General features: G+C 39.2%; 2 long non-coding RNA genes across 2 annotated transcripts; both read right to left on the bottom strand.

Annotated features, from left to right (window-relative positions):
• Nucleotides 1-11,146: 11,146 nt before the first annotated feature.
• On the bottom strand, nt 11,147-15,009 carry LOC113945440. Its single transcript, XR_003527088.1, has 3 exons — nt 14,933-15,009; nt 14,676-14,818; nt 11,147-11,303 (listed from the first exon to the last, which is right to left on the bottom strand). It is a non-coding gene; the product is annotated as an uncharacterized LOC113945440 (long non-coding RNA).
• A 1,270-nt stretch (nt 15,010-16,279) lies between these two features.
• On the bottom strand, nt 16,280-19,772 carry LOC113945439. The gene is made up of 3 exons (XR_003527087.1): nt 19,673-19,772; nt 16,941-17,067; nt 16,280-16,384 (listed from the first exon to the last, which is right to left on the bottom strand). It is a non-coding gene; the product is annotated as an uncharacterized LOC113945439 (long non-coding RNA).
• Nucleotides 19,773-23,992: the final 4,220 nt, after the last annotated feature.

Genomic DNA, 23,992 nt, shown 5'->3' with positions numbered 1-23,992 from the left:
GTTTCGCAGCAGACAATGTGCCTCATGCCACAGGTCTCCCTTGCAGCATCTAGACTCTGTAAGGGCATCTGTTTATTGCTGTGTGAATCAACTGGTTCCACTGGAACAAAGAGCAGGTTTGTAGTAATTGTAAAAATGCCACACATGAGAATTACCCGAGACTGAAAATGACAAAAGCATCATTAATCCTGAAGGCTGCAGCTCACAGATGGAGAGAGCTCTGATGCCATCTACAGAGGATACGCAGGAGGGAATGGAACAGGCATCTTCTGCATGATTTCAGGCCAAGCAGAATGAGGTTTGGCTAGAAATCCTTTGAATTTCTGCTGAAAACTAGTGAGTCCCCATGTCTGACTCAGTGTGGTCCGACTGACAACTTGTAGTCAAATCTGGCATACAGAACACTTCCATCTGGTCTCTTCCCTGAAGGAGGTGCAGTAGTCATTCAAGTATGAATGACACTTGAAGAGACAGATGCCTATTCCAGAGGCTATGAACGAGCTGCTACAGCACTGCTACTGCTCCATCTGGAAGGTGAAGGCAGGAGACAGAGAAAGACCTTCTAGCCATCACTTCCTTCACCCAGTTTTCCCCCACTCCCTACAGCAACAGCAGATCTCCCCAAGACAGGCACAGGGTGCAGCTGGTACTGCTCTTGGTGGTAAGAAATAGAGGCAGCAACAGTTTCCAGGAAGTGAGAGTGGCCAGTGGAAAAAGAAAAGAAAATGGTGAGTCTTTAAAACACCTGAGTGAACAGGTTGCCTTATCCAAACTCTCAGTTCAGGAACACAGCCTAGGGCAAGGTTTGAGATGTATTCTCAAGCAGAAGGATATGCCTGGCACTCAGACATTTTTCAAGTGTCCTCACAGAGCTGAAACCTAGGCTTTGGACTGAGGATTTGCACTCTCCTTTGTCTGAACTCAGTGCCTAGAAACCATCCTGGCTGCGGAGCACCATCCTGTCTCAGCTGGGTATTGCCTGGAGAAACAGGCAACAGAAACAGGGATAGCACCACCCCAGAGCTCCTGGGGTACCTGAGAGAGTCTTGATACTGAATGAACTGAGTACAGAGGCAGTATATGACATGGACAGGTAAACAATAAGACAGAAACGCTGTGATGCCACTGCCAACACTGCAGTTGCAGCTTACTGTACCAGGAGGAGATGCCAGGAGTATCTTCAAGGCTCTTTTACAGAAAGCAGACAGCTGGAAATGGGTCTGTCGGAAAACAGCCCTTGGCCCAAAAAAACTTTACTAACTACTGACAGCCATCTGAGGGCAAAAGGAAGAAAAACTCAAGGTTGGAAGGAACCCTTGTTGGTAGGACTGTGTAATTCACTATTCATATATGATAACTGTTCAACTCTTCTTAAACTTTCCTCAGGTAGTGAAGATTTTCCTGTCCCCTTAGGAAAGCATTCAGTGCTTATCAGTGATAATGTGTTTTCCATTAAATTTGGTTGGGGGAGCATTTGAGTTTCTTAGCTTTCAGGGTGAAGCTTCGCTCAGCTTTTATATATTTACTGAGATTTTGAATCCTGCTCTCAGTTTTGGGTTCCAAAGGCTTCTTCAGAATAGCACGAGATAATTGCATTACTCATATCCTTATGCCCTTGTGTTCTCCTCCACACTCCTGGGTCATAAAGTGAGGGACAGAATGGCCCTGTTCATACACTCCCAAATCAAAACAATCCAATTAATCCAAACAATCCAATCAAACCAATCCCTCTGTAGGTAATTTCTGGAAGGATGTTTCTTTTGTCTTATTGACACCAAAGGGACATGAGGAACAAAAAAACCTCACTTTCTGTGTGTCTCAGGATTATGGCTGAAGAACAGTTATGGATGGAGAATTGATTTTTTCCATACACTGTGTGTGGTCAATGCATCTGGCCTCTTTCTAAATACTTTTAAGGAACATTCCTGCATTTATGGGAAAAAAACCAAAAGTCAGGTTCAAGTGTTTATTTTCCAAAGAGATCACACACTAGAATTCTTTCATAATGAGTATCTGTTATACCAGATGACTGATGGAGCATTAACCAGCTTATCTGCTGGCTTCTGTGTGCTAGAGTAACATTTTCTCACGCTATTGCTATTGATCCGTTACTGTCCCATTAGCTTACAGAATTGACTCATGGAGCACTTTAGACATAGCAAAAGTAGATACTACACAAAAGTGCCCTCTGGTTTTTATTAATACGCTACAGCTAAATTCTCAAGAGTTGTCTTGGCACCACTGATATACAAGAAGTCTTAACTTGTTTGCAATTTATCCTGGTAGGCATGTGACACACCGTCACCTCCCTGTGGAGTTAGTGCTGACCTGAAATGGAATGTCCATTGCTTACAATAGTGTCTGTCCGTTTAATATTAACAGATCAATTTGCTGTAGGTTTACAGACACATGGAGTCTAAGCACAGTGTATTCTAACTTTAACAATATTTACAGTTCTCAGCAAGCCACTTTCATTATCAATATCCAGTGCCTCTGTTCCCTGTCAGTTCTCGCTCTAGCAACCACAATGATAAACATTGTTTAGTGAAGAACATTTTTATGCAGCCTACTTTGGACAAATAATGTGGGAAGGAAAAAAGTTTATGAGCCTCAGAAATTTTCCAAATGCTGCTTTTGGTTCAGCAGATACATAACTCAGCTTCTTTTTCACATCTGAACTGTGTACATACTCTCACTGAAAACAGACTAAAATTCCACTGATGTCCCAGGAAGATGATCAATCCCCATAGCTCACATTTTGACAACAAGGACATAAATAAACATCAGGTCTTTCACAAGTAGGACTGGCTTTGAGAAGAGGTGAAGTAGATGATCACAGAAAAATCCACACTGGCTCAGTTACAGTGGCAAAGTGCCTCTTCCATGGCTCAATTTGTTCTGATGGTTCAGAGGGTAGAGAAGAAGCAAACTCCACAGCCTTCGTAGCACACAGCTGTCTGCTACTGCCTGCAAACCTACCCTTGCTTTCTATCTACCTCTCTATCTTTTGGTCAGCAGCCACACTAGCAGAAGGTGATTCTCAAGCAGAGAGATGAGAGCAAAGAGGAAATCCAGTGGTGGGCAGCACTACCTTGTCTCACCTTTCCTTGGTCAGCAGGTGTTACCTGAATAGGGCTTGGCACAGGAGATGGGAGGGAAAAGAGGGGCAAGCACTTTCTGGGTCCAGGCATGGAGGGAGGAGATACATGAGATATCTCTGCAGAGAGGGGGATTTGCTCAGCCTAAGGGCTCCCAGGTAGTCATGGAAGATAAAACTTAAGTGAGCAGTTTTGTTGCTGACAAAAAATTGATCTTTTTATGACCCAGTATGAGGACAAATTAATACATTTAATTTTCAACCATGGGGAAAAAAACCATATTTGCCTGCTTTACTGAGATCACTGAGCCAACCTTGCTCACTGAGGTTGGGAAAGAATGAAACAGCTTTGTGCAGTGCAGTGTGACAGACTGTCAAAGAGATCCCTCTGACAAGACCAAGAGGAAGGCAGCTCTGTCATGTCTGCCCCAGATGCATGCAGCACATCTCAACCACCCTTTTACTTCAGCCTAGGCAGCCATCGATACCAATGAGGTTAGCTGCTGACAAGTCAATTTACATTCATTTCAGACCTGAGGAAAATAATCAATGCATAGAGGACAGGGATGGTGAATCCAGCCCAAAAAGATGGGTGACTTAGTTAAGACGAGTTAAATGAAATCGACTCTACTTGAACTCCACATTCTCTCTCTCAGCCAGATATGCATATAATGGTGTATATCTTAGGAATAGATTATAGTTTGTTTCTTAACTTAGGCAGAAGGTGCCAATATAAAATTTACCAGAACCTTAGGGATGGTGGTCACACCTACTTTACAGACTTCCGAGATAAGGCTTAGTCTCTCTCAAAATTAATACTGCCAACAAACGGCTTTATTCTTTACTGTCTTCATCACTTACCAGCAGTTTTGAATACAACCCTTTATTACTGCAAAAATGACTGCACGTGGTTCCCAGAAATGGACTCTCAGAGGCATGGAGAATGCATCTCCTCCTCCAGTGTAAGGATCTTCCAGATTTTTAAACTGCTCCAAAAAATTAATCTAAAATGAGGTAGTCTGGGAAAATGGGCCTGGGACAAATTTGCATGAAAGTGGATATTAATACTGTGGCTTCAGAGAACAGATAAAAAAATAGAATGGATTTTGCCAACTGATTATACTTTGTCCTTAGCTTTGCCTTGTGCACCTTGAGAAACATCTTTTCCTCTATGGAAATCATTCATATTAAATGAATAACTGGTTTATTCTGTTGCTTCAGTTTTTATTTAAAATATAATTCATAAGCAAATTCTGTATTCCCTCTAGATTTTATGAATTACAAAACATACATTTAATCTATTTTACTTAAACCTACAAATTTTCCTTTTCAAAGGATAGGAGCTCTTCAGCATTATAAGAATATCTTTAGCAATATCTAAACAGGCAGATGAGAATTAATCTGTTTCTTTGTCAAGCCTGCAAATCTAATGCACATTAATTGGAGGTTTATGTGCAGCTATGTAAAATCTCATTCTTCAAGGTGCTGAACAGCTTGCCTAACACCTGGCGGTGGTAAGCACCACTTCAAGGTGCCAAGCTCCTGTAAGAACTTGTACATTTATGAAGACCTCTGTTATAACCCAAGGCTTCTTCAGTTGCTTAACAGAGTTTGATGCATTCATTACAAATTCTGTCTCAGAGTGAGAAATCCTTTTATATTTATCTGTCTAATCTTTGTGTTTCCCTCTTCGTCAGACAGACTTAACAGAGAACTGTGAGTCTTGTCAGACTTATAGGGATGTCAGTTGAGTTTTTAATCATCTTCCCAATTCTTATTTTAAACATAAAATATGTAAGTGTATTAATGCAATGTAATAATAAATGTGTATATAGTAACTGCATACCATGCAGCAAATTATTAGACAAAAATCTCACACTCTAGATCAATTCTTTTATAACTTGGCTAAAACTGGAAGTAGGGTTTATTTTTCTTTTGAACGGCAGTTCTCTGTACTCTTGTGTTTGCAGTCACTGTTCCACACGATGTTGCACTGGATAACCAAAACAGGCAAAGATTATCTGAGAAATTATTACATGACTGTAATGATAATACCCAGGACTCAGTTGTTTGTTTTTTAATTGTTATTGCCCTCTTTCATGTAATTTCTTGTCTTTCTGACAAGTGCACAGAAGATATTTTGTTCAACATACATGATAAATACTTGTCAAATGCTTGTATGCCCAGACAACCAAAATTTCAGCTATGTTTTTAACTTTGGTAGCATTAATCTCTTGTCTCTAGAATACTATCAGTTCAGTCCATTAGACAGTCTCCCTGACCAAGAGCCTTCTGCTGTAGTGTTTCAATTTCCTAAGAATGCCACTATACATCAGCTGCATTTCTGCTCCCACAGGGGTTCAATTTGCATACATAAACCATTACATTCTTTAGGTGTACATTGCATAATTACAAGAGAAGACCTAAGTTTCACAGCTATTTTAATGGTGCAGGTTTTTGAAGTAGCATTCTGCTTATTTTTATCATTCTCAGCATATTCTGTGATTCTGTGATATAGTACTCAAACTGGAAGAAACCGGAAGATGTGGTTTTTTCAATTCAAAAAAAGAAGAAATTAAATGAGTTTTGAAGACTACTCTCAAAAATTAGGAGGTAGAGAGTAAAATCCGTTATTTAGGTCTATTATGATTTTCTGCTCATATCAGTGTTGTGCATCACGATATATTACCAGAAACTAGCTGAAATTTGCTGTAGCCATTTCACTTGCTGCAATGAGTATTTTGTTCAAAGACACACAGGAGGTTGCTCTTCTGGATTCTACTGGACAAGATCTGCACACTGTTTGGGTCGTGTTCACTACAATACAGAGGTGTTACAGAATTATTTCAGATTTGCTGGATTTCTCTCTAATGTGTTGGAAGTTGTTCAGACTTTTGCCCCAGCAACACAGAAGTTATCTGAGGAATGTGACCATCTCACCATGAGTTACTGAGCACTGATTCTTTTTGAAATACACAGTGCAATACTCAATAGAAGGGTACATCACCCCCTTCTAAGCTGACTTACTACTCTATCTTAAAGTTTGTAATGTTTCAGTCTTTAAAATGAAAAGGTCACATCTTCTCACATGCCACATACGCATTTGAACTTTTTAGTAAATATAGAGGATAATAAATGATAAGAATTAGGAACAAATATCTGTAATTGTTATAAAAAGTTTATTTTAACATTAATTTACAAAAATACTGCACAATTATGCTTTCTTTCCAAAACAATGGGGTCTCTCTAGATGAGACATATTCTGCTATGACTCTCTTAGATGTTTAAGTGTTCCATTATGTGAAGCCTCTATGACTAATAGCTCATTTAATTCAGTGGCAGAATAGAAACTTTTCAAAAAAGTACTCTTTAACTAACCTAAAATACTGAGTGGTTTTTTTAATTCAAATGGATAAATGAGTAGTTTTAGAGTAAATGGAATGCCTAATATTAGAAGCTGCATTCTGCTGGGGCCAAGGAAATCAAGGATGGATCAACTTCCACTTGACAGGTACCTTTGGTTAGCACACTTCCTGTGTCTGAGCATAGTTTGAGTTCAAATAGCCATTCTGCTACAGGACAACTGAACCAACAACATCCAGAGGAGTGCTCTAAATCTTCTGAGCCCAGAAACAGTGGGAGTATGATTTTCCAGTCACTTGCCTTTACTCATTTCAGTTCAACATGAATAACACTGAATACTCACTGGGGACAAAGGGTCGTGTGTCTCCCTTGCACTATGTCTGTGTAAGTGGCAGGGCTGGGGTGTTCCTGGGCTGTGCTTGTGGAATCTATTGCCACGTCACCATTCCGGATTGGTGATGTGGATAATAGGCAACACTAGGCAGTATCACAGCTTTAAGGGCAACTCAAAGTGAACAGAACAACTAGGCCTTAGGTGCAGGTTGGGGATACACGTGGGAGGTCATAACTAACCACTTAACTAAGGTAAGAGGATGAATGAACCCTGAATAGGTGAGGATTAGAAAAGGATAAAGACACCTAAAGAAAATGAAACAATTAAAGATATCTGTGCCATCTTGTTGGGGTTATTAGGAGGACAGGAAGTAAACTAGGATAAGGCAGAGGGGAGAGTGTGGGAAGAAACAAAAGCTTTGACTTGCTTTGTTTTATAGATACCAGAAGGAAATAATGTAGTATTCCTTTCTTTTCTATATGATTGTGAATGGGAGAGGGAAGTGAGAAGATAAGTTTCAAGCCTGCTCATCAATAGAAAGCAACTCTAGTTTTGTTCTTTATCAGTTCCGGTGAGAGGAAAGGAGTTGGTAAGGAAGCAGAGCAGATTTTATTTGCACACGTCAGCTGAAGGAGCAGTGAGCAGAGTGGGAGGACATTAAAACCTTTTGTAGGTTTCTGAGATGAAGAGAGCTGTGAAAACTCAAAATTAGCTGCGAGGAGACAAGTTACTCCATATGTCTCATTTAGTCCAGCCTGTTTAGACTGGGGGTAAGAGTACATGAAACATCCCATTGTCAAAGTCAGTGAGACAAACAATCAGTGCCTGTAATAAGTTTTACAGTGGCACTACAAGATGCTCCTGGGAGAAAAGAGATAAGTCCACTATCTGAAACCACTTTCTTATAGATTCTTAGTGTTCACAAGTCCTGATTAAAATATGTTAGAATGTAACATATATCACTTTAAGGAATTTGTCTACTCCCTTTCAAGGCTGTGATAGTATCTCCAATTTTTCTATTTTAAATTAGCTTCACCAAGTGCTCTCTAGTCCTGGCATTGCAAGATGTAGTAAATTTCACTTCTGCATTGAACTTTTTCACCACCTTCATAATTCTGCAAATCTCAGTCCTTTTTCCTTTCAGATTTCTCATTTCCCTTTTAAATCACTTCAACCTTTTTAATCTTTTCTTATAAGGCTGCTGTGACATCTCCATCATCATTTTACTTGCCTTTCTCTGTACCTTGTCTAACTCCACTGTGTTTTTTTGAGGACCCAGAAATTTTAATTTTACAAGATGAAGGGGTTACATAGTGGCAAAATTATGTTCCCTGTCTTATTTTCAACACCTTTCCTGTCAATGATCGAGGTTTTGCTGGCTTTTTAGGGGGCTGGTACTGAACACCAGGTCAATGATTTCTGCAAACTGACCACGATGTTTCCAAGATCACTTTCCTGAGCAGGAACTGGCAGTCTTGAATCCTGCATGTAGGTGCATTTCAGATTCTTTTTCTCTAGATGCACTTCTTTTCATTTAGATAGAGTGAAACTAATTAGATATCTTTTTGTCCATTCAGTTTTGTGAATTTCTTCTGGAGTTCCTCACTCCCTGTGGTAAAAGCTTGGTATCATCTTCAAACTCGAGGATTTTGCTGCATTTCCCTTTCCAGATCACTGGTGACGAAGACCCTACTGAATTTCATGGCTGATATTTTTCCACCCTGGACAGTGTCAGTCTTTATTTCCCATCCTTTATCCATCCTCCAGTAAATAAAAGGTCATTTCCTGCAATACTATGGTTGTGTGAGATTGGGGTTTTGTAGCCTTCATTTTCACTATGATACTCATGATTTTGTAGGCATCTATCATATTGTATCTTGGGGGATGCTTCTGGCTGAATAGCCTTGTCTATAAAGTAAATACTTTGCTTTCATACATTAGAGCACTCTTATCCTTCTCTGGGCCTTCAGGTGGAGATTTTTTGTTTCCTTGCCTATTATTCTTTGCCTGGTTTTGTGTAATTTGGGATAATTTCATCTGAAGTATAAACTGTAAAGTAGGGCATCCGGTGAGCCTGTTCATTTTCTTCCCCAGAGCCCTAAGTTTGTAACAGAATCTACCATGGGATTTGCAACTCTTTTAAATCATGTATACCTCTCCCCACTCCACATTCAAAAAGCATCCCATATTTTCATCTGGGTTTTCTGGGAATAAAAAATCCGCATGTACATCATGGACAGTGCCCATCATGGTTATTCACACACACAGTTAAACCTTATGGCTGAACTAAGTTGTATGGTCACCATCTGTCAGGAAACAAACTTGTCATAAAGCTAACTCTAAGTGAAAAGGGAGCAGTTTTTCATTGGATTAACAAATTGAATCAGCATATTGTGCTGTGAGGCACGCTGGAGTAAGAGAGTTATGCAGCTGCAAGTACAGGAAGCAAGGGCAGGTGCAGCCTTCTGGGAAGCAATGAGCCATGAGGATGGCCAGCTATACCCAACCTGCACACTGACTCACTATGGGTGGGACAGATGCAGTCACAGATTGGGTGCAGAGCTGAGCTGGATATCTCCTGCAACCTGGCACTCTTTGGACAAGTTGGGTTTAATGTTGAGTTTACAGCAAATGTATTGGGTGTCCATGCCCTGGTGTTGGCAGCAGGGGGCTGCAAGGGTGGCCTTTGTGAGAAGAAACCAGGATCTGCCACTGCAATTAGGCAGTTCTAGATGGCTCCAAAACTGAGCCACCACATGACACACAGCTGGGTCTGTCAGCCGAGCTGTGGTATCTCTGCAAAAACGTATTTAAGGAGGGGTTAGAAACCTGCAGAGCAGCAGAGAGAGAGAGGAGTGAGAAAATATGAGAGAAACGGAGACATCAAGATCAGAAATGAAGGAGAGGAAGAAGGTGCAGTCCATAGAATATGATGGAGCAGTTATTCACATTGAAGGCCATGGAGTTCCCCATGCCACAGTTGGTGGATGCAGCCTTGAAGGAACGTACAGCTCATGGAGAGTCAATGCAGGAGCAGGTTTCCTGGAAAGAGCTGAGGTACCCACGATGGAACAGTCTGTTTTTAAAGGACTGTGCCCTATGGGAAGGACTCTCACTAGAGCAGAAGGAAAGTGTGAGGAGGAAGAAGGAGCAGAGAGGAGAAGTAATGGACTGACTGCAACCTCCCATTTTCCAAACACCTGTCCCACCTGGGGTAGGAGGAGGTAGAACAGTTAGAGGAGTTGGGAGAAAGGGATTGAAATTGAACCTGGGACGAAGGTCTGGAGTGGAGGGGAAGGTGTTTTGATTTTGTCTTTCTTTCTCACTATCTTACTGTTCTTCTCTTTTTTTTTTTTTAATAGGCAATAAACTAAATTAATCTTCTCCAAGTCAAGACTGTTTTGCCTGTGACAATGACTGGCAAGTGATCTCCCTGTCTTTATTCATGAGCTTCTTCACCTTATTTTCTCCTTGTGTCGTGTTGAGGTGGGAGGCCAGCTGGGTGCGTCTGACAGCCAAGCCAAGGTCAATGAGTCAGCTACAGTTCTGATATTCCATGTATTACAGAAATCATATTCTCCAACTCATTTCACACGCAAGGCAGTAGAGAGTACTCATTTTGTTAATGAGAAGCTCAGTACGAGCAGGCAAGGAGCACTTGCAGCCCGGAAGACCAACCGCATCCTGGGCTGCACGGCCAGCAGGTTGAGGGAGGTCCCTTCCAACTGGAAACATCCTATGATTCTGTGATTTCTCAGAGCTGCCCAGTGGGAAATTCAATCAGAGCAGTAAGATCTAGTCACATTGTTAGAAATCTGGCAATCCCAAGAAAAACATGGTGATAGTATAAAAAGCACAGAAAAACACAGCAAATTATTACAAGAAATGTTAAACTTGGCCAGTCTGTACTGAATAATAAACAAGAAAACATAAAATTTGATTTAGAAAAGAAGGTGATGTGAAGTATCATCCCCAGCCATGGGCATGAGAACCACCAGCACTGTGCACTGCCTCTCTCTTCCCCCTCCTTACATTCACAGCTGCAGTCAGACTCATCTGCTAGGGCATCCACCCTGCAGCACTGATGGACAGGTTTCCCTGGGGAGAACCAAGAATGGGTTGGCAAATTTATAGGGGTCGGGGTCTTGCAGTTGGACATAGGAGCCCTGGGATGCAGTCCCTGCACATTGATGCAATGGTCCCTCTGTGTGTTCAGAGGAGAGTGTATGAGACACAGCCCACATGGTCCTGATAGCATGGAGTGGGATTGTTTGAGAAAGAGGTGATTTTTTGGACCTTACAGAGTTCTTCATTCAAGCAATAGTGATAACTTTTATTACTACAGAGTTTGCAGAAGTGTTGAACTCTGTCCAAATCACACTTGGTATTTTTCCAGCCAGAGGGATTGTTCTTGTGGTTGTACTTTCATTGTAGTTATGGGTATTGTAGAAGCTTGCTAGTTATAAGTCCTTGCTGTTTCCATCTCTTTCTAGTTTTATGTTTGTGCAGCTGTAATGAGAACAATAACAACCTCCTTGAAAAGCTGCAGTTAGGTAGGGACATTCTCTTGACAATTCTGCAGAGTTTATTCTTTGGTTCAGCTGCTACAGGGCATAGGCTTAAAAACACATGACGATACAATGACTGCAAAGCATAATTTCAAACAGACAAGTGAAAGAATGATTTAGCTCTGTGAAATCATTGTTTTTAGGAGAAAAGCACTAACAATAGTAAGATGAAACTGCAGGTGCTGGATCTGCATTGTTCAGGTGAAATGCCAACAAACCTTAGAGCCACCCAGAGATACCATTGCACTTGTTCAAGATGGGAAAAAGATTCTCACACATTTCAGTGTGAGCTGGATTAGACTCGACCATCTCAAATATAACAGGTAATTAACACACCAAGCAAAAGAATGAATTTGCAGTATACTATCCCGTACCATTTAATTAAAAAAATGCACTATGCTTTGAAATTTGTAATTATTCCTTCTTTTTCCCTCATTTGAGCATCTGAGTACACAACAGTTACTGTAAGATTACTTGGATTGTTGGCTGCTTTATTACTAACATTGAAGAACCAGTACAACTCCACTATTCTGATGATCATGCTCTCGCTGGAAACCTGTTTCAAATTAGGTTCCAATCTTCTAACACAACCACTGAAAAAAAATGAGATAGTAAAGCCAAGCATTCACAAGCCTGTAAGATGTTCCAGTTAGGGCTCTTCATGCAATCTCAGCTTGTTCTTCCTTGTGTGTGAGTGTTATAATATCACATTTAGTTTTAAGCTAACGACAAGATATTCCAATTCACAAAAGGAATGGGTGATGCTCTGGGACAAATCTGGTACCTGTGAAGTTAGAGATTGTAGGCTGCTTCATTTAGAGACATAAGTAGACATGCATTGGGTAAGCCAGGGAAAAGCAGGATATCAAGTGATGACCTTAAGACTAGATAACTGAGTGCTTTTCTGGGGGACTGAACCTTCCTCAGATACAGACTGCTTCTGTGATCCTAGACATTTTTTTATATTTAATCTTTTGTCTTGGCCAATAAGTGAGTCTCATGCTTTGAAAATTTAGGGCCCTGATTTAAGGTTTTTTTATAATAGCAATTGGCATATATTTTGTATGGATAATCCAGGTTTTCATTTCTCTGCCTCTGCTTATATATTGTAACAGTTGCATTGTGGATATAACTATAATAATGATTTTGAATTACTTAGCTTTTTCTATTAACAGCAATCCTGAAAGCTCTGTAAAGAAAATGAGATTTCTTTTTAATCCAAGATAAACTGATGTGGGAAAGTAGTGAAAAATGGAAGTACAGTTTCATATTATTAAAGACAATCACAATGTCTGTGCATTGAAGGAGTAAATTAAAATCGCACAGAGATCCTGAATTCTGTCATCCTACAGGTTCTAAATATGTGAATTTAAAATTTTAATGCCCTAATTCTGAATTTAAATTTTAACTTTCATTCCTGGTGCTCATTTAATCACTTGAACTTCTGGAAAAGCATGCTAGGAAGAGTCACAAGTTTGGAAGTTGTTTTCTGTTATCAAGATATACGTGTTAGTTATCAGTGTCTTTCCTTCTAATTTCTTTTGCCATCCTTTCAATGCTTTTCTGCCATTCAGAATGTTAATTTTCTATCTTCCTAATTCCGTCCTCACTGCCAAAGTCTCTCAGTCAACTTATAGTATTTTGTTTTGCTGCATTACAGAAAAAATCATGCTTCACTTCCAGAGCTAAGAATATTCTCAGATTTAAAATGCATTCAAGCTTTGGCAAGCATAGCAAATGGTACTTTCACAATTCTAATTAATTTCTGTTTCAGATTCTTCCCTCATTTAGCCATGTTTCTCAATAAATCCAAACATAAGGGGCCCTGAACATTTAAAATTTAGAAAAAAGATATTGAAAAAGCAGTATGACCACTAACAGTGCTGTATCATCTAAATAGCTAATACCAGCAGCCATGCATGAAGTCATGAGGGATGGCACAAGAGGCTGAAGGAGCTCTGCCTGTTAGGATCCATAGTAGTAGAGAATGCAGGGTCCTGTTAAGCTTCTGTCCCCACAACATACTGCAAGGAAGAATCCCAACCTGTATCTGCACAATTATTGATCTGCTGATATGCTTGCATCTATCTTCCCCACCGTCATGTTGCACTAAAAACATTTTTTAGTTTCACTCTGTAGGAGACAGGTAGTGAAATTTTGTACAAAAAACCTTTGCTTTCGGCTTCCTTTGGGACTGCTGACTCATGAAACCATAATGTTGTTCTAACATAATTGGAGTAAAAACATACTTGACAAAGAAGCATTTTTATATAATGCTGCTACTCCCCTCATCCTGAGCAGCTAGCCAAAAATGAAGTTGTTGGCTAGTTATGTAGGAGCAAAAGTAGTTGGCAGTGTGTTTTTTTGTTACTGTTCTCTTTATTTTTAAGTATGTACCAAGGTCCATATCTTTGCACTGAGAAAAGGTAAAGAAATAAAAACAGATTATTCATTCCTTTTGAATTTTCCTTCAGTCTAAGCACACCTCTGAAAGCCCATTCATTTGCTTCTAGCTGTGATCATCCCTAGAACTTCACTGTTCCACAGTGCTCCTTTACTCAGATGAAGTCCTTCTGCTTTATGCAGTCAGATTTTTCCATTCCAGTAAATAAAACCGATGACAGACATCCTGATTTTGACTGAGAGTTGACAGATTAATCCAGTATATCACATAAATTAGCATAAACTATCTAGAAAATTTCAGAATGTGATATGCCAAGCTTGTATTTATCTTAATGTAGAAATCATGGCACTAAAAATAAACTTTACTAGCATGAAGATTTTGCTTTTCTCGTAGTCATTAGATCACAAAGACACCTTACTTCCCAAATAATTTATTACTTTTACATTGCAGTATCACAGAAGTAGTCATTCTTAAATGCAAGTCAAGTAAAAAAAAAAATTTCCAGAGTAATTAGCTAAGCAGCTATGTCTGAGATGAGTGATTCAATTAGAAATTGAATTATGCAGAGTTTGTTTTTACCGATATGAAAAAAACCCCACCAAAATCCAAAAAAACAGAAGGATTCAGTCTAGCCTTGGAAGTCTGTGGCTTTAGTTGACATTCCTATCAAGAAAACTTCAGGAGTAAGGGCTTCCTTTCAGGCAAACAAACAAATCATTTTCTGAGTAATTATTACCACACTTCAGGTAGTGACTGCTGTAAGCTATGATGCTGCTTGCTAAGTGACGGGCTGCTAGAGACGTGGAAGTGGTATTTAGAAATTCTCTGTCTGCAGTGCTGCTTGTTTTTGAAATCGATTAAGGAGCAGTAATAAAGAGCAAGATCAGGATTTTTTTTTTCTGTAGGTACCTGAGAAGGTGAAATGGTGTCAGAAGACATCCCCTTATACTCTGCTTGTGAAATGATTACAGCCCCAGTATTTACCATCTGTTGAGAAAGTGGTCAGCTCCATTCTAGCAGGGCAGAATTGAGCCTCCCTGCTAGTGCCCCTTCTGCAACAACAGAAGGATACAGAAAAAAAAAAAGAAGAAGAAAATATTCTTTTAAAATATAACAGTGCAAATATTTTCTTGGATGTTGCAAAATTTGGGCAGCTACTCATGCACTTCATCTCAGTTATTTTAGGCTCCTAACTGAAGTGCCTAATTTGTTGCTTAGGGTATTATTTTACAGCAAATGGGAGAGATATCTTTAAAGAGTGACTCAGCCAAGCCAATTGCAGGTACCTATCTCTATTTATTGATTGGAGAAGGTTTGTTGGGCAATTCAGTTAAGGCTCCAAAGCTTTTTTTGGAACATGTTTATGATTTCCAGAGATGTCATAGGGCTGATGGAACTTCATATTATTCACACAGATAGTGCATTGTAAGTTCAGTCTGCCCACAGATATCAGCCCACACCTCTTCTTGTTATTATTTTGCATAGCAGCACTTTTCGGGGAATATAGGACAGCCTATTCTTTGTCCTGAAGCAATATTACAAACAAAGATTATTATATTATGTTCATAATTTGTAAAAAAAGATTAACTAACTATGCTATTCTATACTGACATTTTGCTTTAAACTAAAGACAGAAACCTCTGTGTAAGATTAGTTATCTAAACTATACTCCAGCATCATGCATTGAACTGAACATTTAGAAAGTGGCTTGATGCTTTCTGACCATCTGTACAGGGCCAAATGCACCACTGATAAAAGAAGATTTAACTTCATTTCATAAGCATTCTGTTGATTTGCCTGCAAAATACTAAATATAGTCAAGGAATTTCAAAAGGTTGGGACTACCAGCAGAGCAGAATACGAATGCATTATCTCATACACTTATAACATACAAAATCTTGAATATTTTCCATAATACAGTCATGACACTCCATGATATGTTTATAACTTACTGTGCATAAAAGTTGCCACTAAAAAGTCTTTCTTTGTAATTGCTGCTCAGTATCATCTTGGATACCATAATATCTCCTTTTATTTTAGGGGAGAAATGGAAGCACAGAGGTATTTCCTGTGCAAATGGGTTCTTCTTTATTCTGAACCTCATGTTATTTTTCTCCTATGGACTATATGACACAGAAACCCTTTGCACAGCTGGAGATTTGCTTGTTGTTTACCATGGTTCTCTTGGCAAGCCAAAAGCCTTAACCACTCTGGTAATTAAGAAAACAATAAGAAATAAGAGGCAACACTGTTGTTACAGTAAATCAATGCACAGAATTTCACATCAACCTTGGTGTGAAACAAGAAGGGCAAGCCGCAATCTAAAACTTTCTGTGGTGTCTGTATATGGAGGAACACAAAGAGAACACACTCATCCAAAAGCAATCCAGACTCATCCAAAGAGCAATGGAGAGATGGACAAATTAGCTAGTGACTCACACACAGTTGCTTCGTGACTGTGGCCATTATCAATGAACATGCTGGAAGGTCAAGATTAAGGCAGAATCGATTGCCTGATCCTTCCCAGTATATTGACGGACATAGGTGTGTCTAATAAAAGCATCTCATCTGCCATCCAATTTTGTGTCTCTTCTTGGAGAATTAAATTAGGAAACAAGCTGTCAGAAATAACTATGGCTCAGAAACAGCGTTAAGAAAATGCAGAAACATACATATAGAAACAGGAATAGAAATGGCAATGCCAGTTCCAAAGCACGGTTGAGCTCCTCTTCATTTTCTGATCTGTTGCTCATCTGAATTGAGTAAGCCTCATAATGACTGAAGACGTTGTAATACAGTCTGCTGAAATTAGTCCATCTTCATCACAAAATAAATCATCACTGCTCCTGCCACTAACCAGCATCTGTGCTGGCATTTTCAGCAGAAGAGCTGAAGGTACTGCCAGCAGACAGAGACTGAAACCCTTACTGGTCATTTAGTTGTCATTTGGGACAGGCATGAGACATGTGCAGTAACAGGGAGTATGTAGTGCCTGAGAGCCCACAGCTCCCCGCTAACTCCATCTCATGACCACTTATCTGTCCTTACACAGCTTTCATCACTGAATTACTTGAGCAGTGTATGTGTGTGTTTGCCTCATGCTTCGTGAAGTACTAAAGCATTCCTTCACATTTTCTTTCAAATGGATAAAAAAATTAGGTGACCATGACTTACCAGCATATATAAAAAAACTTATTCTCACTTCCACTGCAGTCACTAGGCGCGAAGCCAGTTTCCTGACGCTTGTTTCAGGAATGGTTGACTTTCAGCTGGGGTGAACAGAGGTCTTCAAATTCCAGGCCTGTTGATGTGATGTATTTTATAGATTTGATATTCTGCATGCATGGTTTTTTAAGAAAGAATAAGACAGAATATAAACTGCTTAGTATAATCCAAATATGTAAGCAGGAATCTTATTCTATTGTTTAAATAGGATGGTACCAAGTATGCAATACTGTCATTATTTGTGATCAGTGTTTTGTTCATCCACTTCTTGTGCTTTTGAGATTTAATGTAAGATGACTACAGTCTATTTAATCTGCCAGTAAATTGGTATTTCTCCCCTTAACAGGAAAATTCAAGTGATCACTAATTCAAGTGATCAAATACACTGAAGACAAAATAACAAACTGGTGTCCTCAGGAACAACTAGAGATGGACTTGTGCAGGCTGTCTCTGAGAAGCAGTCTTTGCTAGGGTCACTCCTTAGCAGCTTAGAGCATTCCTTTCTCAAAATAGGTGTTACTAGGCCTTGCTAAAATCAAAATTTAAATTCTCTTTTATGATGCAGCAAAATATGGATAGCAAAGTGCAGTCTATAATAAATACATAATAAAAAAGATCTGTATGTGCTTAGGTAATTTACTTGATTTCTGTTTCATATTATTTCTGTGGAAAAAAATAGCTCTTTAATGCAAGAACCAGAGAAATAATTCTTAATTTGCCACATTTCATCTACTTGTCAGGGTAAAATTCCTACAGAGACTTAGATCAACGCCATCTTTTAGCTCTCAAAAGCAAAATGACTGAGATGTTTCTTAGTGTTATCATGGCAAAAGAAATTATACTACTGAGGTCATGTACAAAGGAGTACAGTGTTGGTATCTTTGTGAGGTTCTCCACCTTTTTGCTTGTTTGCCTTATTTTGACCATCATGTTTTGAAAACAGTCTGCTTTAAAAACACAAGGAGACTTTTACATACAACCCAGAAAAAAAAGCAAAACCAAACCAGTTTGTGAATTAAATGCATTTATTCTAGTGAGTCTACAGACCTTTGTCTCCACAGAAAAATATTATGGATTCAAATAAATATAAAAAACTACAGATCTTGTTCTGGAGATAAGAAATCATGTGACAACTTTATAATATTTCTTTTATCCATATCCTTGTCTTTATTTTTACAGTATCAACCCTGTGTTCCCAAAACCAGGTTTCATTTTCACAGGTCCTTCTGAAGTACACAGTTTCCAGCAGTTAAATATTTAATAAGAAATGTCAAGGCTACAGTGTTAAATGCTGTTACCTGCTACCACCACATTAATATCCCTCTCATCAAGCAACAATTTCAAAAAATTTGATACCTTTTTTCCCTCAAAGCCTTAGCTCAAAGGTCTAAAAGGCACAGAAGCATTTGAACTAATTTATTTTTTAATCTGGAGTTTAAAGTGAGAATTGAGAGAGTTATCTCACACAGGTCTGTGTTTACATCACAAAAATGATCATCAACTGATAGTTTCTGTTCAGCCCAGGCTGGGGATCAGAACACCTTACAAGCTCTACATCTCAGCTGAAGTACTTTGGCAAGACAAAGTGGAAAAACCTGTAGCTCTACAGACGTTAATACCTTAAGTCACTACAGTTAGGGTTGAATTGATATTGCTTCACTGTTTCCTTTGTCAGTCTAATGGGAAAAATAATATGGTATTTACCAGCGTTGCAACAGCTATGTCTTACAACAGAAGAAGTTATCTCCGAGTACAGGTGTGTGTCAGTAAAAAGGGAGAAGTAAGAAGCAGTATGTATATTAGTTTGTGATAAGACCCTCTGATGGACTTTTTACAAGGATATGTAGTGACAGGACAAGGGGAAGAGGCTTTATACTGAAAGAGAGTAGGTTTAGAATAGATATTAGGAAGAACCTTTTTAATGTGAGGGTGGTGAGGCACTGGAACAGTCTTGGATGTCCCACTTCTGGAAGTACTCAAGGTCAAGTGGATGGGGTTTTGAGCAACCTGATTTAATGGGATGTGGCCCTGACCAAGGGAGGGAGGTTGGAACTCAATGAGTTTTAAAAGTCCCTTCCAACCCAAACCATTCTATGATTGTACTATTGCTCAGCTTACTCAAAACTAGCCTTTCTACACAATGGGAATTATTACAGTAGAAATATACTGCACCATGCTCATATGTGTGCAGCCTGCTCAAACTCAGGAAGCTCTGTGGGCAGGTTTGGTGGTTTGCTTGCATATAAAGAAAACAAAATTACTTTTAGTTTTAGCAGCTACTGCAACACTAGTCTCTCTGTCTTCTTTCAGCATTGAAGATTAATGTTTTGATTTTGTTTGTTGACTTGGTACCTGATATTCAGATTTACATTTTGTTCCTTGCTTTGTGCTGCATGAGAGAGCTCTCAAAGCACTGGGATAAAAGGATAGCACCATGTCCTTATAGGGAGCAGATTTCTACTAGTGAGAAAGTTTCCCCACACTGGCCATTAAGTATGTAAAGCAGATAGACACAGTGGTGCCTCTTCATACACGACATTTTCTATTCTGATCGTGTGGCAGATGTACATCTTGGTCAGACAGGCTGAGGGGGAGGTCATGCTCAGGATTTAATGAAGTAACAATTCATGCATTGCCATAAATTCTAAATTTGTAATTGTGAAGTTTTACATAGGGTTTACCAGGGCATGAGGCTGAGATGAGAATACTTCTTTTTTTCCTTATGATGAGCATCCTGGCCCTCTTATTTCAAACTATCTTGCAGCCTTTGGGGAAGGATTTACGTTGTCTAAAACCACTGATGCTGCAGGCATATGAGGATAGCATCTCATTCAGTTAGTAAGCTCAATGAAGTCATAGAAAGACCATAATACTTTCAACCCTGCATACTACTCCTGCAATCTTCTTTCAGATTAACACAGTTCCTATGTGTTTGTATATGTACCTGACGTATCCCAGACTCATTAGAGCTGTTATGTATGTACAGATGGAACTTCGATGCATGCGCTGCAAAATCAGTGTTCAAAATGAGTTTTACTTCCAGTTCATACGCAAATCAGTTGCACAGTGGGTCCCACAAGCTATAAACCTCTCATGCTGTGCCTATACACTAGAGCACTTGAGAAGCGGCTGTGTGTCCTGGATTTGTTGATGCGCAGCCACTGAGATACTTAGGAATCCTTGAAAAGTGGCAAAATCCCCCAGTAGTTCAGAAGGTTATTCATAAAAGGAGCCACCTACTGCTAAAATTGGTAAAGCAAGAGTGTGCACGCTGTGCTGCAGACTAGTTTTCCATTGTGGTCACGATGCCAGTTCAGTCAGTTCAGCCAGATCACAGTGTAACTGGGGTGGGATGACCATTCACATTACAAATAAATTTAGGTTCTTAGATTATTTCAGGGAGCTCAGAAACTATTTAGACAGTATGAGCTAAGCTGTGAATAGAAAGTCTGAGGGGATATATTGGAGTGGAAAGCCATGTCAGAAATTATGAGCATAGTGTAACTAATCTTCTACTGACATCACTGACCTCTCTGGGAGGCGTTCTCCGTTCTGTGCCAAATTGACCTGCACTTAACTTCATATCTATTAAATGCCTTTTCATTTGTGTTTCCCTGACTGTCTAGTCAATTGAGCAGAGCAATTGACCACGGAAAAAGAACTCCTTCTCTTGATCTTACACCCAATATTTCCTTTTTGTCTTCTGGAGAAGTGTTAGGTTATAAGACTAAAAAATCCCATCCAAGAGGAAGAATAGTCACCAGTAGAGTTCCCAAGCACTGCAACATAAAGAGGAATTAGAACTGTCAAAGCATGCCAAGCCAAATAGTAAAAGGAACCCAAAGTTACATAAATTTCAGATTGAGTCAAAACCACATAGAGGTTTTCAACCAAAAAAAATTGAATTTTATTTTAAAATAGCCCATTAAATACAAATACTGCAATACAGCAAATGAAAGTGTATCCACAGAGAGAGTGAATCTGCTTATTTTGAAGTAAATGAGAGTAAAATTGGGGCCCCAGTATTTTGGAAAGAAAATTGAGGAATAAGATAATCCTTTAGGCAAGAAACTGAAGTGTGGGTTAGCCTAAGAATGCTGTAACAGATAGAAAGAAAAGCCTTGAGCTTTGAGACAGACTCAGACACCAGCCTTTCATCTGCTGCCCAGTCACTGTGTTTTCCATCTATGGCATAGTAATTGTTATCCCATAACATGACTGTATGTCTGACTAAGTGTAAAATAAAACTGAATCGCCACATAAAAGATAATTTGGTATTAGATGCAACTCTACCAGCAGCTCCTGCTCACATTTTTCAAAATTTCGTTTCATGTGCTTCATACAGTTGTGTCCATACAAGATGTTGGCCATTATAGGCAACAGAAAGTTTGCCATTAATTCAAAGGAGTCAGGATTTCCCTCATATTCATCACAGTATATTCAGCATGACAGCAAAAGTGAGGATATTTTAAAACTCATTTAATATGTGCAAGGAGTATTAGGCAAGTAGTCAAAGATGAATCCATTCAATGCCTCATCTTTGCCAACACATATTTATCCTTAAAAAAGCACACTCTTTGGCTTAGTTTACTTTCTAAAATACACATACTTATCAATTTTAGGCAAATGAGTAGTCAATTTCCACTGGCTTACAGTCTTGTAAGTGGGCAGATTAAAACTATCTGCCTGAAATCTGGCTCCCTTGGAATCAATATGAAAACTTCAATGGATGTTCCATAGTGCCAGGATTTCCTGTTGCCTCAGAGACAGTATCTGAACATACTGGGTTGTGACTGTTGACTGGAAGACAGTCAGAGTTTTTATGACCTTCAGCAAATGTTTACATTCTACGAATGCAGAAGACCCATTATAATTTCCTTTAGGAATCTAGAACTAGTATTTTCCTTAGTAGATAAGTCACTAGTCACTTCAGCTCTGTATTTGACTGTGGCTAGTACTGCATACTTGCAGAAAAAATGTTAGGAAAAATCATGAATATAACATAACTTTTCTTTTCATAGTATGTCCCACCATGATGTCTTGTTCATTTGCAATAAAGAAACTTCCAGAGGTCTTGGTTTCAGCTAGACAATTGTGTTTAATGTTAATCAAATAAAATTTTAGAAAATATAATTTTAACAGAATCACAAAAATGTTGACTAGGAGGGACTTACAGAAGCTGACAGGTTCATCTTCCCACTCAATGCGGAACTATAGATGTCTTATCTTTAAATCCTCCCTCCCTCATTAGACAATTTAAGACAGCAATTGTATTATTCTCTTGGCTATCTCTTCAGGCTGAACAAACTCCCTCAGGCTTTGTACATCACATACTCCTACCCCATCACCATGTCAGTGGATCATATTCAACTTTGCATCCACTGTGACCCCCCCCAGTGCTCCTACTCAGTCAGTTAATTCTCAGTGCATTGGCTTATCCTGCTCCAGGTGAACAACTTTAGTAATTCTAATGGTATATTTTTCTATATTTGACATTGTGCTTCATGAAAGAGATATTAGAGCTTTTCTCCAAACATATAAATGTGTGAATGCCAAACAACCATGAAAAAGATGAATAGCAAGTAGCCTTTTTTGGAAAAATCTGGTGTGGTTTTTAAGTCACTACCATCTCCATAGCTGTTTTCTATTGTCCTTCTTCTGTAGATCACCAAGCAAAAGCAGCATCAGTATACAGGTCATGTTGCCATGTTAGGTTAAGCTTGAGACAGGGCAATGCCATCATACAGAAGTGGAAAAGAAATGGTCACATACTCCCTCTGTGAGTTGAGCTGTAAGGACTGTAAGTCCTTCAACTGTAAGATTAGCATGTGAGAAGTGAAGATGGAAAAGAACAGGCAGGGAAGGTGTTTTTTTTATTGGCTGAAAGAATTGGACAATCATCTAAGGCAAAAAGAAGATATTTTATTTTAATTAAGACTCTTAGCAGAATATGCCAGATTGTGAAATAGTAAACCTGATGATATTGATATGTTTTGTGGTCAAAAGTAGCAGGGTTTTTGCCTCTAAAATGGAATATCACTTCAAAGATATATTGATAGAAGTGATCAGTTACTAAGTACTGTGAAGAAAAGCATTAGCAACAATAGTGCTGTGTGATCACATTACCATGGGCACTACTGCCTTATGTTCAGGTGTGACCTTTATCATTTACAAGCCTATGTGTAGTCAGCCTGCCAGAACCCCTTAATTCTTTTTTCAATTTTATACAACAGCTTGTAACAAATGAATATGCACACACTTACAGGATTAGGCTCTGATTTGGAATACAGGCTCATTAGAGCAGCATGAAGAAATGCATTTTTTTTTTCCAGTAGAATATTTTAATATTTCAAAATTTGGAATGAAACCAAGGAGTGTTGAGTCTTTTCATGGTATGCTGCCTCAGCTCTGGGGAAGCCTGTCAGCCTCACCCCCCGCATGTCTGGGCAATTGGGATTGCCAAGAAGCCATAAACTGGAGGTCCCTTCCTTCTCAGCTCTCAGCACTCTGTCAGTCCCAAAGCAAAGCAGTCTGTAAGCCCAAGATCGCTTAGAACCAGCCAGAAGGGCTGTTAAGAAGAGAAATGGCAGGCTCATTTGTCTTGGACACCTGCCTGGATTCCATTGGAAATTGGTCAAAAATAGAAATTCTTTTGTGGAACATTTTGATTTCAGTGAATGGCATATCCTGACAAGAAAATGTTTCATCCGAAATTTTCTAGCCAGATTGTTCTCTGTTGGAAGTAGATAAAGCTATTTTTTTTACGGATTTTTTTTTTTTTGCACTCCTACATGGTTTTGTAGGATCAGATTAACGAGCAAAGCACTCTGAACATTCAGTGGCATTTGATTCTGAGGTTTTGCTCCAGGAATCCCTCCCTCTGGCTGAAATCTAAATTCTTGCTCCATCATTCAGGCTCCAATTAGAGAAATTGTTATCAAGTGAAGCTGATACCAAAAGATAATTAATTGCTCTCTACTGACACATTTCTTATATGCCCA

This window comes from Corapipo altera, unplaced genomic scaffold (assembly GCF_003945725.1).
Source record: "Corapipo altera isolate COAL_440 unplaced genomic scaffold, ASM394572v1 1b, whole genome shotgun sequence".
NCBI classification, from domain to species: domain Eukaryota; kingdom Metazoa; phylum Chordata; class Aves; order Passeriformes; family Pipridae; genus Corapipo; species Corapipo altera.
This window is presented reverse-complemented; position numbering and strand designations above follow the sequence as displayed.